The sequence below is a fragment of the Canis lupus genome, chromosome 23 (assembly GCF_048164855.1).
Source record: "Canis lupus baileyi chromosome 23, mCanLup2.hap1, whole genome shotgun sequence".
Classification (NCBI taxonomy): Eukaryota; Metazoa; Chordata; class Mammalia; order Carnivora; family Canidae; genus Canis; species Canis lupus.
In genome coordinates, this window is record NC_132860.1 from 5,483,199 (window position 1) to 5,506,182 (window position 22,984).

The following is a 22,984-nucleotide window of genomic DNA, read 5'->3' on the forward strand; positions in this document are numbered from 1 at the left end:
AAGCATATATAAAATTCATTTTTTTGTTTTGTTTTGTTTTGTTTTTATTTTTTTTATCTTGTAACGAGAAGAAGTTTTCAGGAAAACATATATAATTGCTCAGTCTGTCTTATTTGCTCGTATCTTTAAGCTTCCTGCAGTATTTTCTCAGGAATCCAATATTATCTTTCTTCACAATATTCTAGACAGTCTGACAGAGAATTCCAACTCAATTCTATATTAGGAGAGGGGAACTGTTAATGATCTTGGAAGTATTAGAATTCAAATTCTTATGAAATATAAGGTTCAAATCTTGTCACCTTTGAGACTTGAATTGCTTACTAATTCAAAAGGAATTGAAAGCACCTTGTAGCAATTGGTGAGAAGGTCATTGATTTCAAGGTGAACTTTGAGTGACTCAAAGTCAATAGTCTCATCTTCCAGAGCAAGGGGAGCAACCTAGGAAGGAGCCTCATGATTCACAAATTAAGTTAGCATAGATTGAGTCAGCTAGAGTTGAATGTTGGACTCATCTTTTGGGGCAGAGTCAGTATAATCTTCTGATCACAAAGAACCTTAGATTTCAAAACTAGAAGAGAGAAGTACTTGGCTTTGGGGACTTTATCAGTTCATCTCTATTGGAAGATCCAGATCTCCCATCCCTCCAATGGAATTTCTCAATTCCTTTTTAGTTTCCCTGGTCTCTGTTGCCACGGTGACTATTCAGAGCCCCTACAGTTTAGTTCATCACTGAAAAGGCAGCATTTCAACAGTTTCTGACACAAATTGCCAAGATATGTAGCTGCTGGCAGTACTATCTCAGTGGGACCCTGGTAATCTAGTAGGAAATGTGTGGTAAGGCAATTAGAAAACACGGGTAGATAACTGAACATTCCATGTATGAGAAAATGCCTTTGGGAGATCTGCTACGGTACTCCTAGTGTTTGGAATGCAATGCAGTTTAGCAGCAATCTTCAATTCAAGGAGCACTTTTTGTGTGCATACAGATATCACACCGGCTGCAAATTGCATAGGAACAAATTGACGTGATCTCTCACCTCAAAGAACTTGTACTCTACTGGGTACAAATACCATTTATCCGATCACAGTGAAACCAGGTCTTCGTGTGCGAGCACAGAGATAGGAGAACTTATTCTGAGTGAACTATCCCAGGAAGGCTTCAAATATGTGATAAAAGTTCTAGACGGCCTTTCTTGTCCCTCTCATAGTAAGGTTAGGGGGAGGGCACTGGAGACAGCAAACTGCAACAGTAAAATATAAGCATGGACACTCTTTGGCCAGATTTGCTAAAGAAAGGCAGAAAGTCCCCCCACAATGAATGCAGAGTAGGTATAAAAAAAGTGGTGGAAGATACAACGGGAAACGTAGATAATTATTCATTTATGTATATTTTACACTAATCTTTCAAATTACTCTATAACAAAAGCTAAGTTATTTTTTTTCCCCAGTAAGTAACCACAGGACTCACAAAAAAGAAATAGATTTTCCTTTATTCAAGTTAAAAAAAAAAAATCCAAATACTATTAATACTACTTCTACTAATAGTATTAATTAACATCAGCTTGATGCTAAAATAAAACATAAGATTAGATTGAACCACTTAAAATGACCAGTTTTAGAAGTACAAAGTTTGATGTCCAATCATTACATCAATTTAATACATAATACATAAGTATTCCATATGCTTCAGCATTGATCAATTCACTAATTTATAATTTTGCAGGAATTTTTAACATTCAAAGACATTTGCAAAATTGCTTTTTCTTCTGAATAACTGGGTCCTGGGACTACATACATGTACATTTATGTATATATTTTATATGTGACAGCTGCTCTAAATGTGTGTGAGGAAGTAGCTCTCAAACAGCACTGGAATATTTCATGTGTATGGTTCACGAATATGAAGGGATGTATCTTTGGAGAATAAGAATATCAGTTCACACTCATCCAGGCTGCACAACACAATCAAATGATGGAAACAATGGACTAGAAGACCTCGTGACTCTGATGGTTTCTAACTCAATAAAAGTGAAAGTTCTATCAAGCATCATTTTTCTATACTTTTCTAAGGACGTGCTTCCTGTCATATTACTAGGGCTTTAAATTAAGCTAAATTGTGCTGTTGGTTTTGGTTTTGTTTGGCTTAGACTTTGCTTTCTGAAAAATATGTGCAACTGATCACTTTCTACTTTGAAGCAAGATAACTCATATTACTGATTGGTGCCTGAGATGAAGGTAGAAAATAACATGTCACTCATGAAAAGGGATTTTTGTTGCACTTATTTAGAAGAAAGATTATTTCCCTTAGACTAATTTCCTTGTAGAATTTTTGAAATTTTGAATTACTTAAAATATTAGAGTTTTGTCATGTTTGGGATTAAGTGTGTTTTTCTTCTTCTTCGTCTTCGCCTTCACATTTCAAACTGTTTTACAATAAAGATGGAATTTCACAGAGAAGAGTGTACGTAGGTTCAAGAGATCTTTGGAATTGTCACCTTCATAGAAAGTAATTATACTTACTTTCTTTTATTCCATTTGTTTTTATTTTTATTTTTATTTTTTTTTCCATTTGTTTTTATAAATGAATAGAATTCCAACAAATGACAAACTTAGTGAAGGACTATTTGAAAACTATGAAATTTTAGCTATATAAGATAGAAACTCCCCCAAATGGTTTTCATTACTGATGTATGAGGCAAACTGCAGATGAGATTTTCACCTAGAGACCAGAGAGAGATACAGCAGAGGCTGGAAACAGGGTTCTAGAACGGCCATGGCAGTAGGTGTAACATACTACACCCCCCATAGGAGATCATTTGCAGAATGTCACTCTCAAAAGAGATCCTTGTGCCATCGACGGAAACATCCAGACAGATTGCTAAACCTCAGCATAGCAACAATTGTCTATGGAGTTGGTGGCTGTGCAGTAGCATATCTCTTAGGTGCTCATGGCAGGACTTGTTCGTAGAAAAATAATAGTGTGATAGGAAAGATAATGTATGTCTTGGACACCAGAAGGATTTGAGTGGTGCTCTAGGCAGCACCTTAGACTGATCCTCAGTGACCCACGGCCTTCCGTAATCCCCTTCCCTGGAGTAACTGTGAACATGAAGGCATATTACTCCTTTGGTTATGCTGCATTATATGGCAAACGTGAAGTGATACAGCCACGCTGATATTTTATTTCCTCACTAATAATTTAGATATAAAGAAATACTGTGTGGAATGTTCCTTGCACAATGTCTGTGACAAAACAGTACCAAATGATAGTTATCATCATTAGTATTAACATAAAAAACCCTCTATCATTCTATGACTCTTTGTTAAGCTTCTGTACATAAATCCTACCAAGCTACCTTCTGTAAGAAGGCTTCCTTGATCCCTAAGACATATATAATGTTTTTTTAGGATCTTATTTTATTTATTTATTCATGAGAGACACAGAGAGAGAGGCAGAGACACAGGCAGAGGGAGGAGAAGCAGGCTCCCTGCGAAGAGCCCAATGTGGGACTGGATCCCAGGACTCTGGGGTCATGCCCTGAGCCCAAGGCAGACGCTCAACCACTGAGCCACCCAGGTGTCCCGAGACATGTATAATTTTGAGAGCTTTTTAAATGTGTACTCAATGCAGTTTTGTCATATTCTAGTTTGTATTCTGGTACTAATTCTGGTTTCTCCCTTCTTCACTGTAGTGCATTGTCTACCAGATTTAGTGATTGATCAAGTACTACTGAGTCTACCCCTGAAAAACTCTGACATCACAGAAAGTTTTGAAGTTGCTGGGGCTGCTGAGGTCGAGAAATAACAAATTTCAAACATTACATCATAAGATACAATCTCATCATTAGCCAAATGTGAAGATGGGTGGTAACAAGGTAAGTCCTGTACCATCAGAGGTCTGGGTCCACTTTAGACCTTTCATAACAAAAAGATCTTGATTTTGTACATGCAACTTGCCAAGATATTTGAAGCAGATTTTCAGTAGATCACAAATAAAATTGATACATAAAATCCTTAAAACCGAAAAATACGGTTTTCATGTGAACTCTTTTTTTTTTTTTTTTTTCCTTCCTAAAATTCTCTTATGCTCAAAGCCAGGAAAGGTTGAAATATAGGAACTTCAGAGTGTCTATTATTTCTCAAAATCATCAGAACTTAATGCTGAACTTCAGATCTCTAAAAGCCTAAGTGGCAGTTTTGCTTTTTATTTTGGGAAAAGTGTGAATTGAATAGAGTAAAAATGAAAATGGAAATGTAATATATTCATAAGCAGTATTTACATTTCTATTATGTGCCAAGCGTTAAGCCTGATGGCAGAGATTCAGTGGAGACTAGCAGGGATGTGGCTTCCACGTACTCAACACTTACTGAAAAACCAAAATACTGTTGTGTGTGCACCTGCTTCAAATTTTCAGTTGGCTCTTATTGTTTATGTTTCTTTGTTTTTACTTTTTTTATTTGATTTTATGTATATTGTGTTCATTGGGCTCCAGGTATAAATCCCATTGCTTTAGAGCCCAATATCAATATTGTCTTTTATTCCAGAGTGTTTATCCCCAAATGTTGAGTCTTCACTGAGCTGCAGAGATAGGCAATAGAATTACCTGCATGGGTTTAAAATATATCTTTAGTAAGATTTTTAAAATAAGCTAGAATATTGTATGAGTTTAGAATCAAATATTAATATTGAATATATTCTCATTTATAAGCACTCTTTATTTCTTTTATTATCTATTTACTTTTACTTTTTACTTTGGAAAATATTTTTTCTCAGCTTCCTCATTTTTAATTTATGTTTTTTTATTTCTTTATATTTCTATATGCAAATTTATCAGAGAAGATTCTGTACTCAATGTGTCTTCTCAAATACAGTACTTTTTCATTTGATTTAACCTTATAACTACAGTATCTCTAATCTGACCTCACTTCCTCACCTGACCCTAATTATTGTGGTAATTAGGTTTTTAGTTTGTAGTATCAGGTTCCATCCCATTCACTATTTTCTGGAGCAGTCTCCACCATTTTCTGGAGACTTATTCCTTCTTTTCCTGCTCCTGTCCAGATAGCCTCCAACTAGCAAGGTTTTTGAAAATAAATTTTATAATAGAGCAAGCTCTGTGAGGACAGAGTTTTTGTTTCATTTATTATAATAGACAATGCCAACAAATGTTTCTCAAATCTGTGTGCCCACTGAAATATATTTGTTAAACGGAGGTTGCATGAGTCCCTTGGAGCGTAGCGTCTTGTAGCGTAGCGTCTACCATTCTCTTCCTAGTCTTCTCAGTTTGGGAATTTTTGCAGCAACCTATTGACAGACCGTCCTGATGTCATCTATCCTGAAAGGGCAAGACTAAAAACTGAATCAATTTTATATATATTTACTAAATTGAAGAAATTATTCTACTCTTGACAAGAACTTCCCTGGGAAAAATCCTTCCATAGGCAAACATACCATCTTATCAACCTGTTAAGTCTATAAAAGCCCTTGTGCTTTTCTGTTTCCATTCCTGACAGCTATACTGGCCTTTTGAGAATTTATTTCAGTAAAACAGTTAATTTGATTTTTCTTTTTCCAGTCTCTTTTACTAATGCTAATCAAGTCCTTTGTTTCCCGTGCCTCTGTTTTCAGCTTCCTAAATGACCTGGATATAGCCGTCTACCTTGCTTATCACTAGGGGTTGATAACTGTGGCCCTGGGGGAATCAGGTTAGATGCCCTGCTAGATTTCTGGACCTGTTAGACTCATGAGCGAGAAGCTTCTTAATGTTTCTATCTTTGCAACATGGGTCAGAAATTAGGGCTTTGGGGCATTTCTTCTAATTTCTATTCCAAAAAGCAGAGTTTGTCTTTTCCGGCCATCTTTTGATGTATACTTTAAAGATCCTACAGTTTTGCAAATCATATCTTGATAAAACTAAATAAATATATATATACACCTCTAGACTGTTGCCTCTCAACCAACGGTGAAATACGTATCCACCAAACTTGGTTATAAATTAATTCTATTGCTGTTATCAATTGTTGTACATGTCCTACGGTGCAGACCTGCAGATGCATAGCAGTGGAAGTCCTGGGTGCTGATGCAGACAGAAGTTGGACCTTAGTAGCTATTATTACTGCTTGTATCAGTTTAAACTCCCACTAGCCATACGAGTATTCCTGATGCTGAACATTCTTGCCAACACTTAATGCTATCAGTTTTCTTTTTGTTGGTTTAATTAATTTTAGTGATTCTTCAGGAACTGGGGTGACATCTCACTGGAACTTTAAATAGCATTTCCTTGATGACTAAATATACTGAACATCTTTTCATATACAATGTTTTCTTATTCAGATGTTTTCATCCATTAGGAGAGCTTTTATGCTTTCATTTTTCTCAGTATTTTTTATTATTAAAATTAAAGTAAATTTCACAGTCAATGAAAGAGATCAGTATCATTTCTATTTTGAAGGTTACTTTTGAAGATTATAAGATTTTATCATAGAAGTTTATTCTTTTACCATTTGAAAAATATATTCTATTTTCCATCATCTCTTTTGATTGGTCACCAGTCTTATGTTGCGCCTTGAATATAATATGTCTTGTGTCTTTTTTTTTTAACTGCATCGAAAATTTTATCTTTGGGATTTTTATCTTTAGCAGATTTATTATAATGATCTGAGTATTGATTTTTTAATTTATATTCTTTGGGTTTGTTGTAGCTTTATGAATGTCTATCTTAGGGTGTTATATATGCTTAGGAAAATTATTGTTCTATATCTACTGAACTATTGTTTCTTCCTCATTTTCCCCTCCTTCTATGGCACTGTAATTATATTTGGTTAGGCTTTTTGCCCACAAGATCATATGTCTTTTATGAATTTTTCCCATTTCCTATTTCGTATATTAACCTGTCTTATGTTCTTCTGATCCTCTCCTCTGTTGCATCTAGTTTATGTGTAAACTCACCCATTTTAAGTTTTCTATTTCAATTATTACATCCAGTTATTTTAAATTTCATTTAAAAATTGGAAATATCCAGGGCACCCGGGTGGCTCAGCTGTTGAGCATCTGCCTTCAGCCCAGGGTGTGATCCTGGAGACCCGGGATCAAGTCCCACAACAGGCTCCTTGCCGGAAGCCTGCTTCTCCCTCTGCCTGTCTCTCTCTCTCTCTCTCTCTCTCTGTGTGTCTCTCATGAATAAATAAAATAAAATCTTTAAAAAGAAAATTGGAAATATCCTCAATTGTCATCTATTTTCTTGAAAAATACAACCACAGGTATTTTGATATTATTTTTGAAAACTTCAATAACTACCTCGTCTGGCTGTGTATTGTTTTTGTTTTTCTCTCTCTTGGTTCAACTTGTTGTGATGTGTGGAAAATGTTTATAAAAATTGAGGAGATCTGAATGATAATATATTCTTTCAGTGCAGGTCTATCCTATTCTCCGGTAGGTTGCATAAGTGAAGTCAAGTCACTTCATGCCAATTAAAAAAACAAAAACAAAAACAAGCTCTAGTTGGCCACAGTTATTATAAGGTCAGTGATCACCTCCTTTTGCCCTCTCCAGCTGAGCACTCATTTTATGTACTAGGGGCTCTCATTCTTAGTGAACCATCCGTCTCGCCTCCCCCTGTAATACTATAATCCACTCTGGTTTTTAACAGCCTTTTGCTGATGCCGTGGCCTTTTGCCTGATGCAGCTTAAGACTTCAGCAAGTGCCTCAAATGGAAGAAAATACAGTATTCAGTTTATTTACTTGCATTTCCCTCTTGGAAATCTTGGCCCTTCAGATCCGCTCTCTTGATAGCTTCACACTTTAATTTTTTCTTTCACCAGCCTATGAGGTAGCCCAAAGCTATGCCAGCTACCCTGCTTCTTAGCTGAAATTCTCCCACTGAAATCCCCCTCATCCTAAGACTGGGCCAGGTTCTGAACTTTCAGAATATCATTTTCCATCCCTCTAGGTGCCTTTTCTCTATGATCTTCTATCCTCGAGTTTTCATTGTCTCAAAAGCCCCTGTTGCCTTGAAACATGGTATTTTTGTTTTGTTTTCTTTTGTATTCAGCTTTTTTTTTTCTTCTCAGAATACTATTTTTCTGCAAGGATATATGCCATAATTAGAAATGGAAGACTGAAGGATTTAATTTATATGAAAAATATTGGTTCAAGAATGACTGGAATTTTTCTTGATTTCAGAGGCTGAATTTCTACCTCTATTAGATCGGGCTGAACAACATGGTATCTGTGTTAGATAGGTCTTTCCTTCTCTTTCTGGCTTCCAAAACTCCTAACCTAGCTATGTACAGATACAGATGGAGGCCAAAAGTTGAATCCAATATTTTCACTCAGTTTCTAACAACTGGAGCTGTTGAGGAGTTAGGAAAGAGGAGAAGTTGTATAGTGTCTTAAAGAAAAACAAAACTGTATGACTCTGCGCTAAGAGTTATCAATAGAAGACAACTTCATTTTTACTACTTGATTCTTGTTTGTTTGTTTTAGCTTAGCTAGTACTAGGATCCAACATCCTTTGCAATAGCATCAGGGTTGTCCTGCAGGATATCAACAGCCATGGTAGCAACGTAATTCAGAATTCAAGTGGCTTTTTGGACAGAAGGCATCCAAGAGGAAGCTGAGAACAAATGTATGGTAAGAATGTTGATTAGTACCTGAGAGATGCAATCTGGGATTCCAGCAGGCTAGTGGGAAATGAAGTAGCATGAAAGGGAGAAAGGTTTAGTGAAATTTGGTGAGATGAAGACGTAGTCTGTTTATGTATGTTTAACTTTAAATTTTGAAATTCTGATGCAAAGTCTATCTCATTTATGCTGTATATTACAAAAGACCTTGATGTTCTCTGACTATACACATTCTTCTCTTCTTCCCTTTACCCACATTTAAATTAATTTTATACATTCTCTTAGGTTGTAATTTCTAACTATATAATTAAAGAGAAATAAAGGTGATGATACAGTGTGCATTATATTTTTAAAAGATTCATTTATTTATTTTAGAGAGAGAGAGAGAGAGACTGAGAGAGAGAGAATCTCAAGCAGACTCCCCATTGTGTACAGAGCCCCATTGGGGGGGACGCTCAATCCCAGGACCTGAACCGAAATCACGAGTCAGATGTTTAACTACCTGACCCACCCAGGGGTAGAGTGTGCATTATTATCCTATTTTTGCTGTAGCAAATTGCCACAAACTTAGTGGCTTAAAACAATGAAAATTTATTATCTTGCAGTTTTATAGGTCAAAGTATCACTCAGCTAAAGTCAAGGTGTCAGTAGGGCTGTATTCCTTCTGGATGATCTAAATGGAAATATCTTTCCTTGTCTTTTTCACTTTCTAGCAACCAGCTTCATTCTTTGGCTTATGATCTTGTATATCACTCTGTCTTCTGCTTCTATTGTCATGTCTTTCTGTGATTCTGACTTTCATGACTTCCCCCTTATAAGGAACCTTATGATTACCCTGAGTTCACTCAGATAATCAACAATAATCTTTTCATTTTAGGGTCCCTTAATTACATCTGTAGAATTCCTTTTCCTATTTTCAATAATACATTCACACATCCGAGAGATTAGGGAATGGACATACTTAAAGTCCATTGATCTACCTACCACACTGAGTACACAATTTCTTTTATATTCCTCCTAAATCATTTTTTTTTTCCTCCTAAATCAATTAATAAACTATTCTAAAAAGAATAAGGTGCTCAGAATATCTGTTGGCTCATTAGAATAATCTTAAAATCTAGTGGGTACTTAGAAACTACTTGGAAAATATTCACTAAAGTAGACTGATGGTTGGCAAATCTTCACCAAAATTTCTGAATAGAATGAGTAGGCATCAATGGCCTATTTAATATAAGAATATTTTTATCATATTTGACATTGAGAAATGGTATCTCTAGAAGGGTCTGTAAAAATGAGCGTATAAAATATGTTCAAAGGATGAAGATTTCTATTTGAGCATAATAAAATTTTATTGCTTGTCCATATAGACTATACTCTGGGCTAAATTGTTCTGAGCTCTAGGCTTGGGAAACAGGCACATCTGTATAGTTTGGATAATCTTTATTGTATTTCTGGCTTGATTCTTCTATTGAATTGTTCACTTAGAAATATCATGAAAGTTCATTACTATGCAATCATATGTACATTGGGGCCACACATATTGGATCCGATCCTATGTTTAAATGCATTTTATACTTTTAAAATTCAATGACTTTTCCCACTCACCAGCTGGCTTCTTGAAAGGGCTGGTTCATACCAAAGAGCTAGTACTATTCTTGAAAAAGAGAACATATTTTACTCATCTAGTTACCTCATAAGACTGGTATCATTAATTTAACAACATATTTTCATGGATTATTTTTTGTTTAATGAATTAGACTATTAACTTTGGAACTGTGAACTTTGCAAATAGCAGATGGTCATATAGAAACTTCTAATTTTCCTTAACACTTACATAACTTAATACGCTATGGTTCCCAGTGTTAAAAATATAATTATAAGGAAAATAGTGATTGTGTGTTAAAATAATTCATTAGAATGAAAATACATATTTAAATGTGAAAAGTGTGTTTATAACATCAGATTTCAATGTTATTGAAGCAGGTCAAAAGTTTTTTCAGAACAAAACCTTAACTTTGTCAGTGATTAACCAACAAGAAGATAATTGGTGTGCTGCTTTTAATGCCAAAACACTTGGTTGAATTTTTTTTAAATTTTGTTTTAAAATATCTATAGAGTTACATTTCAGAGTGATAGTTCAATATATGGGGCAAATAAAATTGTGCTGTGAAGCAAAAATAATGACAGTAATAAAACAGCAACTACAATGTTGAGTGACAATCTTCTAGGCAGTAAATTACATATTTACCTACATTATTCCTTAAACCTTCACAATTAATTAATCAATCCAGTGTATCAGGTAGTAAAATCTCCATTTCAAAGATGAGAGTGTGAGGAAGGTTAAGAAATGTGCCCAAGATGATCCTGTTGTTGTTTCAGTACTCCAATTTACAAGTTAAATGTTGGCAAAGAAGGTCTTAACATTCCCCTCACCTTGATTAAATTTTGGGCAGGCTTCTTCTTTTGCTTTTGTCATTTTACAACCCAGGTCTGTTTTTCTCTAGGCCCTGGAAGTTATCACATTGAAATGTAATCATCCAGAAAGATAACTCCCCTGTCTCCCAGTCTCTATGAGAGGAAGGGAGCCTAACATGGGTGGGTGCCTTGCTCCAAGCTGCAAAACTACCACTTGTCATGAAGATACAAGAGTTTAATTTTCCCTTAGTTAAGGCCAATTAGCAAACACACATGTCCTACAATGCCTCCTACCCTAACTCTTAGAGATCCTTCTACATTTTATTTCAGTGAAGATGAGTTCAGAGTGTATCTAGTCTCTCTCCCCTTCTGCAATACCCTTGAATAAAGACTTCCTTACCCATTCACATTGTCTAGGGCAATTGTTGTCTCAGTTTCTGAAACATTAAGCCCATGCTTTCTTTCCAGTATGATGATATTACAGGAACAATGATGTTGCTTCCTGGAAAAAAAAAATATATATATACATATGTATATCTCTTTGCTTTAAGGTATACATCAAAAATGTTTACACAAAGTTATGGAGTTACATTTTCCTCTTTTTTTTCAAAGCCATATATCTGCATACACCATATTGTGCATGTGTGTATGTATTGTGTGTTTTCTGATCCCCAAACACACTAAAATTCTGTTGATATGCATGAGTGACATCTTTACTTCCATTCACAGCTTAACACCCTGCTTTTTGTGTATCTGTGCAGACACAGACACGAATGAAATAACTACAAGGAGATAGGTTTGGCATCCATGCTAAAAATAGAGCAGCAGGGATAAAACAAAATCATATATATTCTCATGATGTGACAAACAATTTTAAAGCACTTTTTGGATGTTTATTCATTTATTTTCCCAAACAAAACTATCCCTAATCCACAATGTGGACATTAACCACATTGTGCATTGTGGATGAGGAAACTGAGACACAGTGAGGTTTCTAAACCATTTCAAAGGTAAAAAATACCAAAGCACAGTGAATTTAGTAAATTCCCCAGGTCAGAAAGTTAATAACTGACACAACTGGGATTTGAAATCCTGACCAGTTTACCTCTATAACCTGAGGACTTAATCTTTCTGTGACACTACTCCATATGCCAGGCACCATGCAGAGGCCACAGAACCTACCAAGAAGTCATCCATCTGATTCTTGAATTTGTATGATCATGCAACTCTAATTGTTCATGATTATCCTAGAAGCCCAATTAACTCCAGATAAATTGCAGACCCCTCTGAAAAATAGACTCTGAACTGAGTCTGCAGACAAAATTAAACCTCTAGAGGTCATAAGGCAAGAACATGGTGATCACTGTGACCAATAACAAGTACCTAAAAGATTTAACCACTGTTAGATTTCCATTACAGAGCAGAGGCTGAGCATGGAGCTGCTGCTCGACTAAGCTGTTGCAGAGAATTATTCCAAAATTGGTCATTTTAGATGTCTAGCCCAGAGTTCACAAAGACTACAACTCAAAGAGCATAAAAATACCCCTTAAATAGGATTGTCTGTGGTTTACATTTGTATGGCCTCTTAAGACCAGGTAATTAGCACAACAGATTGACACTATGGATATTTTTCAGGATAGTCAGAAATATAATTTCTCTCGTCATATTATGGTTAAATAAATTGACTGGGGAAATACAAAGTCCCACATTCTACCTAAGTGCAATGTAACTATAAGATGCAGAAGGCAGGGGTCACATGATTCACGTTAGGAAGGGAGACACTTGTCTTCAGCTGGCAGTCAATGCCATATCTGTCAGGGGTCTGATGTGCCAGTCTTGCCCGCTCACCTAAATAATGATGCCAGCTTAAGTGGTGGGAGTGTTACATACAAAGAAGTACCAGGACATGGGGTGAGGTGGTGGGGGAGGTGCCTGACCGGCTTCAGTCAGTAGAGTATGTAGCGCTTGATCTCAGGATCATGAGTTCAAGCTCCATGTTGGGTATAGAGCTTACTTAATAGAAAAAAAAAAAAAAAAAAAAAACACCACTCCACACTGTATCTGTTATCAGGATATCCTTGAGTTAGCACAATCATTAGAGAGAGCCACTCTTTATAAGAACCATGTAAATGAAATCAAATGTATTCAAGAGAAACCAGCTAGGCTGAAGATGTGTCAAAACTATTTAATGAACAAATTAAAAAGCTAGGGCAAAGTTCAGCCTGGGGAAGTACATTTGCAGAAAAGTGCTGAACATTCTGTATAACTTGTCATGACCTGGTAACAGGTGTTGGAAACTCTAGAGACATACACTTTTCAATCAGAGCTTTTGCTACAACAAGCTACCCCAGTGTCTCAGTAATAGGCCCCTCAAGGTTCATGCCTCACTTTACAATTTGAAGAAATTGTACAGGATTACATATTCAGGTGGAAAGTCAAATTAGATAGCTGTATTGTCCCCTTTTAACTTTTGATTCTGCAATTCCATTAAGTGAATTTGTTGAATATGATATGGCAATTTGCAACATGTTAGATGTAAGCTCTCAGATGATGAGGGGAATGTGATAAATTATACTTTGGAAATAGGATTAGTAGCTGAATTTCAGTCCATTTGTAATATCCCATGCATGGCCTGGATTCTAAGAGGTTGAGATAATTGCAATTACTAATTTTTGTGCCTTGGAAGAAAAAAAGGCAAATATACGGGATGCAGTCACAATACTTTTTTTTTTTTAGGATAAAAACCAAAGGAACAACTGAAGTTGGTAAAGCAGACACAGCCACGGTCAGTTAGAGGAGGTGTTTCCACCAACAAAATTTCAGCTCAAGGAGTCCTCGCAGCAGAATTTAACTTGAGGAATTTCCCGAGGCTCGGGTGGTCGTTATTCTTGTATTGAAATAAGATGACAAGGCTCCCCTCCACCTCCACATGGACTTCCATTTTATTGGAGCCCTTAGGAAGCCAGAATAGCAAGCAGATGCAGTTTGTGGTGAGTAGGGGATTAGAGAAAATTCAGGGATGGGGGATAGACTAAACTTAATTTTCTATGTTGGTCACTTCCTTTCTCTGAGACCGTTTCTTTCAATTTAATAAACCGGATAGTAGTTCCAGTGGGTTTGGCGAACTTTCTATCTCATCCCATTGTTCGTAGATTTGATTAGTTTAAATCTCAGAGGTCAACTCTATTTTCTTTCTTTTATATCTGCAAGATCCTGTGGAACATCTCACTATTGCTTATGTGCTGTTCACAAAGAACAACATAAACTATAAAGCCAAATACCAGAAATCCATTGGAAGGACTATAGTAAACCAAATGATTACTTCCATCACTTTTCTCCTCAAGGAAATACCTCAATCTCTCCAGTAAACATTTATTATATAGCGAATGAAGAAAATGAAATATTTTTATCACTTTCAGCTCTGTAATATATTTTTAATCAAGCTACAGTAAGAATCTCAAGTGGATCGGACACCTTCAGGCACCTCTGCTAAGATAAGTTAACCAAGGTGACTGAATTGCGGTCCTGGCTTAATATTTTTAAAGAAATGAAAAACCTTTTGGCCAGAAAGTGCTTCAGTGGATAAACCCATGTCCTCATCTCCTTGCTAAATGCCTCCATTTCTGTGTTAGGAAGGATAAGAGAAAATCTCTTCCCTAGTGCTTTATCCAGGTTTTATTTTTCCTAAATTCAAATTACGTTTTATATTAGGTGATTTGATCAACTACAGAAAATAATGCAAAGTTAGTTTATAAGATCAAATTATCTTTTAATATTTCCCTTCTCACTTAACATTCTCTGATGACTTACAGAAGGCCTACAATATTCTGGGCACATAGGTTAGCATAGGTGCAGAGCATATGCTTAAATAGAACTTATAGGGCCATTACATTAGTATTCTCTAGACACGCAGAGGAGGACATAACCATACTAGAGTGATCAGGGGCATGGTCAGGAAGGCTTCTAGAAAGAAGAGATTTTAGTTTTGTTTTGTTTTGTTTTGTTTTGTTTTGTTTTGTTTTTGTTTTTGAGCTGAGGCTTGAACCAAAGAGAGAGGATTAGAGGTAAGGGGATCTTGGCAAGTGGACTAGCAAATGTGAAGGCCCAGTGAAAAGGAATAGCATATTCAGAAAATAATTGGATTTTAAAACTTTCTTAAATATGAGATTTTATATTTTAAAATTAAATCCAGTCTAATGCCATAGATTGTTCACGTAACACCAGGCTTTCTAATACACATTTTTGATCTGACAGGGAAGAATGAACAAGAAAACATAGGGCAGAAAGTGACATAGAAGTAGTTTCATGCACTTTACACAAAACATAGGTTGAGATTAATGTCAAAGGCCAAAGGGCAGAGCAAGCACTTCTAGTCCAGGGTTTTTGTCTATTCTTTTTCTATCTTCTGCTGGATCAGAAAACCCTTCCCCAAGAGCAAACCTCGAGTGTCTTAAGTAACTTGTCTGCTGTGGCAGCAAAATCTTCATGCTAAATTGGCTTAATTACGATATAGATAAGGAATTAGGTTTTTACAGTTTGTGTATATTAACTATTCTCTACTTGTGCTCAGATCTCAGAATTGCCAAGTGCCTTAGCCTTCCTGAACATTAGCATTCCCAACCATAGGATGGGAATATAATATTTTATCTATTCTGAAACACCTTTGATCCTAAGGTACTCCATTCTCTGATAAAACTGTAAGAAAAAAAAAAATCTGCCAACTCAACTTTATTTTTAGTAATTTTTATTTTATACTGATTGAAATAATTATTTTAATCTTCATTAGGTAGAGGTTCTACTACGATAACACTGGTGTGTATATAAAAGGAAAATATAAGCAAAATATTGATTAAGACTTTTCTAAATATTTTCACATTCAGAGTTTAATGATTCGAACTCAATTTTCAACTCAAAATTATTAATTTCCTTGTTTGTACATACAATACCATCTTTTGTACCACAAATTGCACTGGTGATACAACAGCTCAAGGTAATTCATAAAATATTTAAAAACAAAATGGCACAGAGCTCTTAAACTGACCGAAATTAACTAAATCTGGCCTAATTTTTGCTTCAAGTTTAACAATGTTTATAAACATGTTTGATTCACCATCTCCCCTTTCCACAACTTTTTGGTCCCTCAAGGTTAAAATAATGATTAAGTATTGTCTCTTGGATTTGCCTCCAAGCTTTTGACACCCAATCTACAAATTTTGATATTGCTACTCTTGATGTTATTAATGCTTAGGCATCAGCAACCATATCATAGCTGACCCCTGGCCGATGTCAATTCTAAGATAGCATTACTTTTAAGATATCATTACTAGTAAGATTAACTTTGATTTTAGAGATCTTAAAATTAGACATGATTCTTGATATATATGAAAAACAGTATTAGTGGTACCTCTCTCCCATATAAATGATAATTGAAATAATTTAATAAACAAGAATTTATTGAGCACTTAGCAAACTGTTTAGTGCAAAATAAATACTTGTTTTTGACCAGTTTGAAAGCTGTTCAGCACTTTTCCTAGGATTACTTTTCTTCAGAAATCAAGATACTGTGTTGCCTCGAAGAATAGTGAACAATAAAACCATTATTTTTCCATTTAATATTGAGTCTAAGTCACTACGTAAGTATCAGATTTGGCAGCAACGTGGTTACCTTTAGTATAAAAGAGTGTTTCTGATCAAATATAGTTCAATGTTTATGTTTTTTCCTAGCAGTTCATTCTAGAATTTCCTGCAAGACACAAGGACTAATATTGATAACATTTCAGTTATGAAGCTATCATTTCTTTTCTTTGCTTTTGCACACATTTTATTCCTTTAGTGTGTGTTACAAATAAAATAGTGTGGGGCATGCTAACAGGGAAAGAAATTCTAGTACACTTTAGACACATCACTTTATAACAATAGATGGAGAAAAAGTGAAACCAAACATAATTATGCTTTTACATCATAATTGAGATATACTTTATTGGAAAACCATTGCCGTACTTAAATTTATTTCTTTGCATACATTTTTATAATAGTTAGAACTTTGAATCTATTTACATTGCTTTTTTTTTTTTTTTTTTTTTAATGAGTATCTAGTGACTACACCTTTAGGAAAAATACCTCTTAGTTTTAATGGTTTCTAAAATCAAGCATAATATATGTCAAAGTATCATGCTGAAATTATGGAAAGGAAAGCCTAAGAATTATCTAACATGTAAGGTGTAAAAATTAGATTTATTTTACTAGTTTGCTATGTGTAAAATATCATTGATGTTTACATTTTTTTAGTTTTTTTAAAAATAATTTCAATTTAATAAATGTGTTAACACTCAATAAAGGCTCTTCTAATTTTGCCAGTGACTTTGTTTTACCAGCTTTTCCATCTGTAGGTATTTGTATTTTGGGAAGTAAATAGTAGGAAAAAAATGAATATTATCAGTCCTGAAATCTAGTATTTCTCTTTACCAAGAAAACAAAGAAGAAAAGACCTGGTCCCTTTTAAACATGTTAATGATTAATTAAACTAATAATATTTACTAGCTAGAGAATTTTTGTCTAAAGAATGCTTCCATGAAGGGTGGAAGCACCTTCCATGAAGGAGGATGCACCTGGTCTAAGTTGCCTATTATAAATAAAACAAGAATGTATGGTTTCTGACTCCCTACAGAAGTTGCATAAACCCATAGAATTAATGGGATATATAAGATATAACATCAATGAAATGGTGAGGCAAGTATGGCCTTACATGAATCCTTAGTGAGGTCCTATCTGAACCAGAATGTATCTGCATGCAGGAAAAAGGACCTGAGGAGTTACACTGGTTTCAGAATGATCTTAAAATTTTTTGACATTTCCTCTGTTCTTTTGATTACTAAAAATTTTGGTTCTAAGTAAGAACTGTAATTTCTCTGAGTTTGACCTGAAAATCTAAGCCTTTCTGATATCTCAAATAGTAAACAACATAAAGTATATGACCCTCTTAGATCATTATTTTTATTTTTAAAGCATAATACTCTCAACAATATAATAAGTCCTATGATTGGAAAAGAAATTTTGCAAATGGAACTCCCATATCAATTTTTCATTATGAGTGTCTGGATATTTCAGCAAGTTACATTTATATCTGAATATTGTTCTTTTTTTACTCTACCAGAAGCTAAGTTTATCATCTTAATAATTGCTAGTGATCTGTGAGTCTGAAGAATGTTTGAATATATTTCCTCTGTTTGATTTTATTTTTACATAATTTAAAAATTTCAGCTATGATTGCTTTTTTGTGTGTATAATATATAACCCAAGTTGAGAGAGTAAATTTGGATGAAAATCATCATATATAAATATTTTTTCAAAGATGTAAAAGCTACTATGTTCATATTTCTTATGGATATGAGCACGTATGAATGAATAGCTCATGGATAAGGAAGTAGTCAAGAAATTGACTGGCAGAAGAGGAGTCACTTGAATTCAGGACAAGATAATACCACGTGTCACTTTACTTTCTGTAAAATAAAGGGAACCATTGAAAGAAAATGGTTAGAAGAGGGATAGGAAAATGCATTTTTCCATTTTAAGACATTATAATTAAGAAAGGGTATAGGACGTAAGTTTTTTTCAATTTTTCTTGAGAATTTACATTAGATCTTAAGAAGCTCCTAGGAATGGGTTTGAATCAGGGAAAATAAGTATATAAAATTTCTATGGGAAATGACAGAAATATTGAACTAATTCTGATAAGTTTGTGGATTTTGAATTTCAGGATTGACAATTTCCATACCTGTGATCCTTTAGAAGAGTGAGGTAATTTAAAAGAAAATATGGTTCATTGAACCTTATAGAACTTATTAATTTATGTTACTGGTCTAAACATTATGGGAGTATGGCAATGAACACACATTGGTTCAGACAAAATTTCTCAAAGATTCTTAATAAAAACCACCTAAAAATTGTAAACCAGTTTTCCTTTGAGATTTCCACCTCTTACCAACATCCTCATTCCCAGAAGGTGTTCATGAAGAATCACATTTCCATCTTGATCTCTGTATCAGCATTTTTGCTTTTTAAGGTCCTCATTTATTTTTTTTGTGATATCTCAGTGACTGTGACATTCAACACATTTTATTATTTTTTATTTATTTCATGTATTTTTAAAAATATTTATTTATTCCAGAGAGAAAAAGACACACATTGTGTGTGTGGGTGTGTGTGCATGTGTGCTGGATCACAGTGGGGCTGGATTCCAGGACTCTGAGATCATGACCTGAGCCAAAATCAAGAGTTAGCTGCTTAACTAAGCCACCCCCGGCACCCCTTAACCCAATATTTTAGAGTTTGAGTTCTTTACCCACACCCAAAATTGATAGATGATGAAAACCTAGAATATTAGCATGCCATCTACAGGAAGGAAAAACATAAAGTTGTTTAAAAAAAATAAAGATATGTAACACTTCAGATTTGGAGCAGCTTTGATTCATTCCCACACCATTCAACAGGGACCCCATGATCATAAGACCTGTCTCACTGTCTCTGAAATATAATTGTGATTATTGTCATGCAATTCTAAATCACAAATAACCCATATCTCCCTACACACATGCAACTAGCAAAACAAAATAAAACTTTGAAAAGAAAACTTTAAAAATAAGTAAAACAAATAACCACAAATCAAAATACAAAAATGAAAGAGATAAGCCAAGACACAGTAAAATCCTAGGTTAATAAATTCCATAAACTCAATTATATAATAAATTCAAATTCAAATTATTTTATATATGTTTCAGTAACTTGATGAAAATTGTTTCAAATAATCAGATTTTAAGTAGGTGGAACTAAATGGATTTTGATTGTTAATTCTAAGGTGAGATTAGAAACTAGAGTTTCAATGCAATATACATTGTAGTTATCATCTATATAGTTTGGTATGTAATGTAATGTTTTATGTGTTTCCTTTTTCTGCAACCCAAGATTGCTTCATATCAGAATTGCTAAATGTCAGAATTAAAATGGATATTTGGCATGGCATATGTAAAATAAACAAACACATTCAGACCTCTCATGTGAATCTCATTAGCTTCAGCCCAAGCATTGGAAAACAGTAAGCATAAAGACTGAATTCTTAGACATCAATATTTTCTGAAAAGGCCTTTGGGAGAAATCTTCATCTTGTTGGAGTCTTTATCACATTCTCATTGTTTAACTTTGCAATGATCGCATCTCCAGTTTTGAAGCATAGTGGAAATTTTATTTGTACGTGGAGATGGATATGTATCCATCTATTATACATATGTATAATATTGCATAGTGAAAGATTTCTAAAAACAAAATTCTGTACATACATACTTGAATTTCTGTCTACATGGATAAAATAATGGCAGCAAAGGGAAGTAGCTAAAAATGGTAAGCATTAAATGAGGACTTGGCCAGAGAAATGGTGCTAATGTAAAATCCTGCAGTGAACCTGGAGGACAGAGAAAAACCGTGGCTCAGTAGAGGCTGTAACAAATAGGGAGGAGAGGATGGTAGCTTCAATGGCTGAATTTAAGGCAATTCATGTGACATAATTTTACCCAGCAGAATGGTGGTGAAAAACAAACAAATAATAATAAAAACAAGATAAAACTCAATGACTTCAGAAATGCTCATCTGTCTTCAGGCCACCCAAATCTATTCAAAGCTGCGTGTATCCCGTTGGGCGGAGAGTCTTGACAATTCAGCAATGATGAATGAATCATTGGAGAAGACATAATCCTCCCCTTCCATTTTCTTTCTCTTTCTCTTCTAACCATTGGTATAAATTCTCACCATTGGGAAGATGAGAATCAAAAAATATCCTTTAAGGATGACAAATACTTCTCTTTTTTTGTTCTTTTATGTTAAAAAAAAAAACATAAAGCAATTCTGACTCAAAGGGAGAATAATTGAAAGAATGTAATTCTTAAATTCAAACAGAACTCACCATATTATCAGGGCATTTGAGACAAAAAGGATTAATTGTATGTATTGTGATAACGGACGTTGTGGTTACATATGTTATTAGCATCATTAAGAGGTAGAATTAATGATGCTTATATTAGAAGATCAAGTTTCATACAGAAATATGGAATGGGAAATTCAAATTGAAGTAAAACATTTAAACAAACATAACAACTAACTTGGAGTTTAAAACACAGGCATTATAGAACATTTTAGGGGGGGAAAAGGCAAAGTAGAATTAGAATCTAAGAAAATTTATGTTAAAATTAGAGGTGAGTTGTTCTAAAGATTTGGTTTTTCAAGGGAAGAGACAACATCTAACAACTATTGATCACTCATTCTGGGCCAACTTTTGTTCTTAGTATTATAATGCTGCAGTTAAGCTTTACAGCAATCTTCTGAGCTCAGGACTATAACTATCATTCTTTTAAAGACTAGCAAACTGAAACACAAAGTAGTTCAGTGTCTTGCCTTAGGTTCTGTACTTAATAAGTCTTTAACCAAGATCCTACCCTGAATAGTAGAATCCAGACAATTCTGGAAATCAAGGCTACTTAGTGACTTGTTCAAACTCATAAAATGATTTCAGTGGCACATGGGACACATTATCTACCTGAATGAATAGGAAAATAAAGCATCATACAGTTTTTGAATGTTTAAATAAATGGTAAAAGTGCCTCCTTTAGCTCTAAATCCTATTGTCCTAAGAGTAGCTGTGTGTGCCAAGAACATACAAAACTTACTATCAAAAGAAATAAAGTGATTCCAGTCATTTCTGTTGATGCAATCTTACTTTGTTTTGATGTAACTAGTTCCCATTTAGGATCACAGCCCTCAGGAAAGTGTAATACAGGGCAGCTCTAATCTTTGGAGAGAGTAGATAGAAAATAACGCACAATTTAATGAATTTCACATTAGGCTTTACTCTAGTTTGTTTTGCCAAATGTGAAAAACAAGGTTAACCAGTATTTGAGAACTAAAAACTGTCTTCTTATTTTTTATCTCCCCCTCCGTGTTTTCCTAGTTGTTTTTTTTTTTTAAAGATGATTTCACGCTATTATGATGTCTCCTGAATTATCAAATTTGAGGACAGCAGTTAACTTTTATTCTACTGTTGCCATGTGCCTGACACTTTGCATACGGTATCTCCTTTACCCATCTGCACATCCAGATCAGGATCCATATCCCTGTTTATAGACAAACTGCTACAGAGTAATGGAAGTAGAATTTGAACCGATGTCTTTCTAGCTCCAAAGCCCAAGCTCATCCATGTGCCAAGTGACCCAACATGGGATTAATCTCTGTATTATAATAATATCATATTTTTAAAATTATCTTCCACAAATGCTTGTCTATTTTATAGATTTTTTAACTTTAAAACTTTGATCCATATATGGTATGATAAATGTCATAATTCTTTAATTAAGATATTTATTTTCTGTGAGTGCCTGGGTGGCTCAGTCTAAGTGTCCAACTTTTGATTTTGGCTTGGGTCATCATCTCAAAGTCGCAGGTTTGAACCCCTTGCTGAGCTCTGTGCAGGGCATGGAACCTGCTTTTATCCTGCCTGAATTCTCTCTCTCTCCCTCCCCTCTCTCAAAACATTTTTTTTTTTTTTTTTACTTTCTGTATCATTTAAGAGTTTACCATATATGTATAGTATATATATATATGTGTGTGTGTGTGTGTATACACCTATATATAATACATAAACATAAAACAATTCCTATGGCATTTTTATATAACCATAAATCTCTCTCTTTTAAAAATTTTGTATTTGTTACCTGGATTTGGATAAATTCTTTTAAAAGTTGTGAGAAGACTTATTTTGAAGGTTTGACATGAATTATAGTTTCTAATCTAACAGTAGAAAGTCATCATGTAAAAAACTAAAAGTATTCAATATTCGGCCATTGGCATTAACGTTTTCTACGGCGAGGAATCTAACTTAACTTTGTACCTTCTGAAAGCCATAAC

General features: G+C 34.5%; 1 long non-coding RNA gene across 1 annotated transcript in view; it reads left to right on the plus strand.

Moving 5' to 3' along the window:
- The first annotated feature begins 711 nt into the window (after positions 1-711).
- LOC140615379 (uncharacterized) overlaps positions 712-22,984 on the plus strand; it is a 125,833-nt gene continuing 103,560 nt past the window's right edge. Inside the window, exons 1-3 of the long non-coding RNA XR_012016052.1 lie at positions 712-834; positions 3,693-3,875; positions 13,775-14,028. This is a non-coding gene — a long non-coding RNA (uncharacterized lncRNA). The remainder of the gene's footprint in view (positions 835-3,692; positions 3,876-13,774; positions 14,029-22,984) is intronic.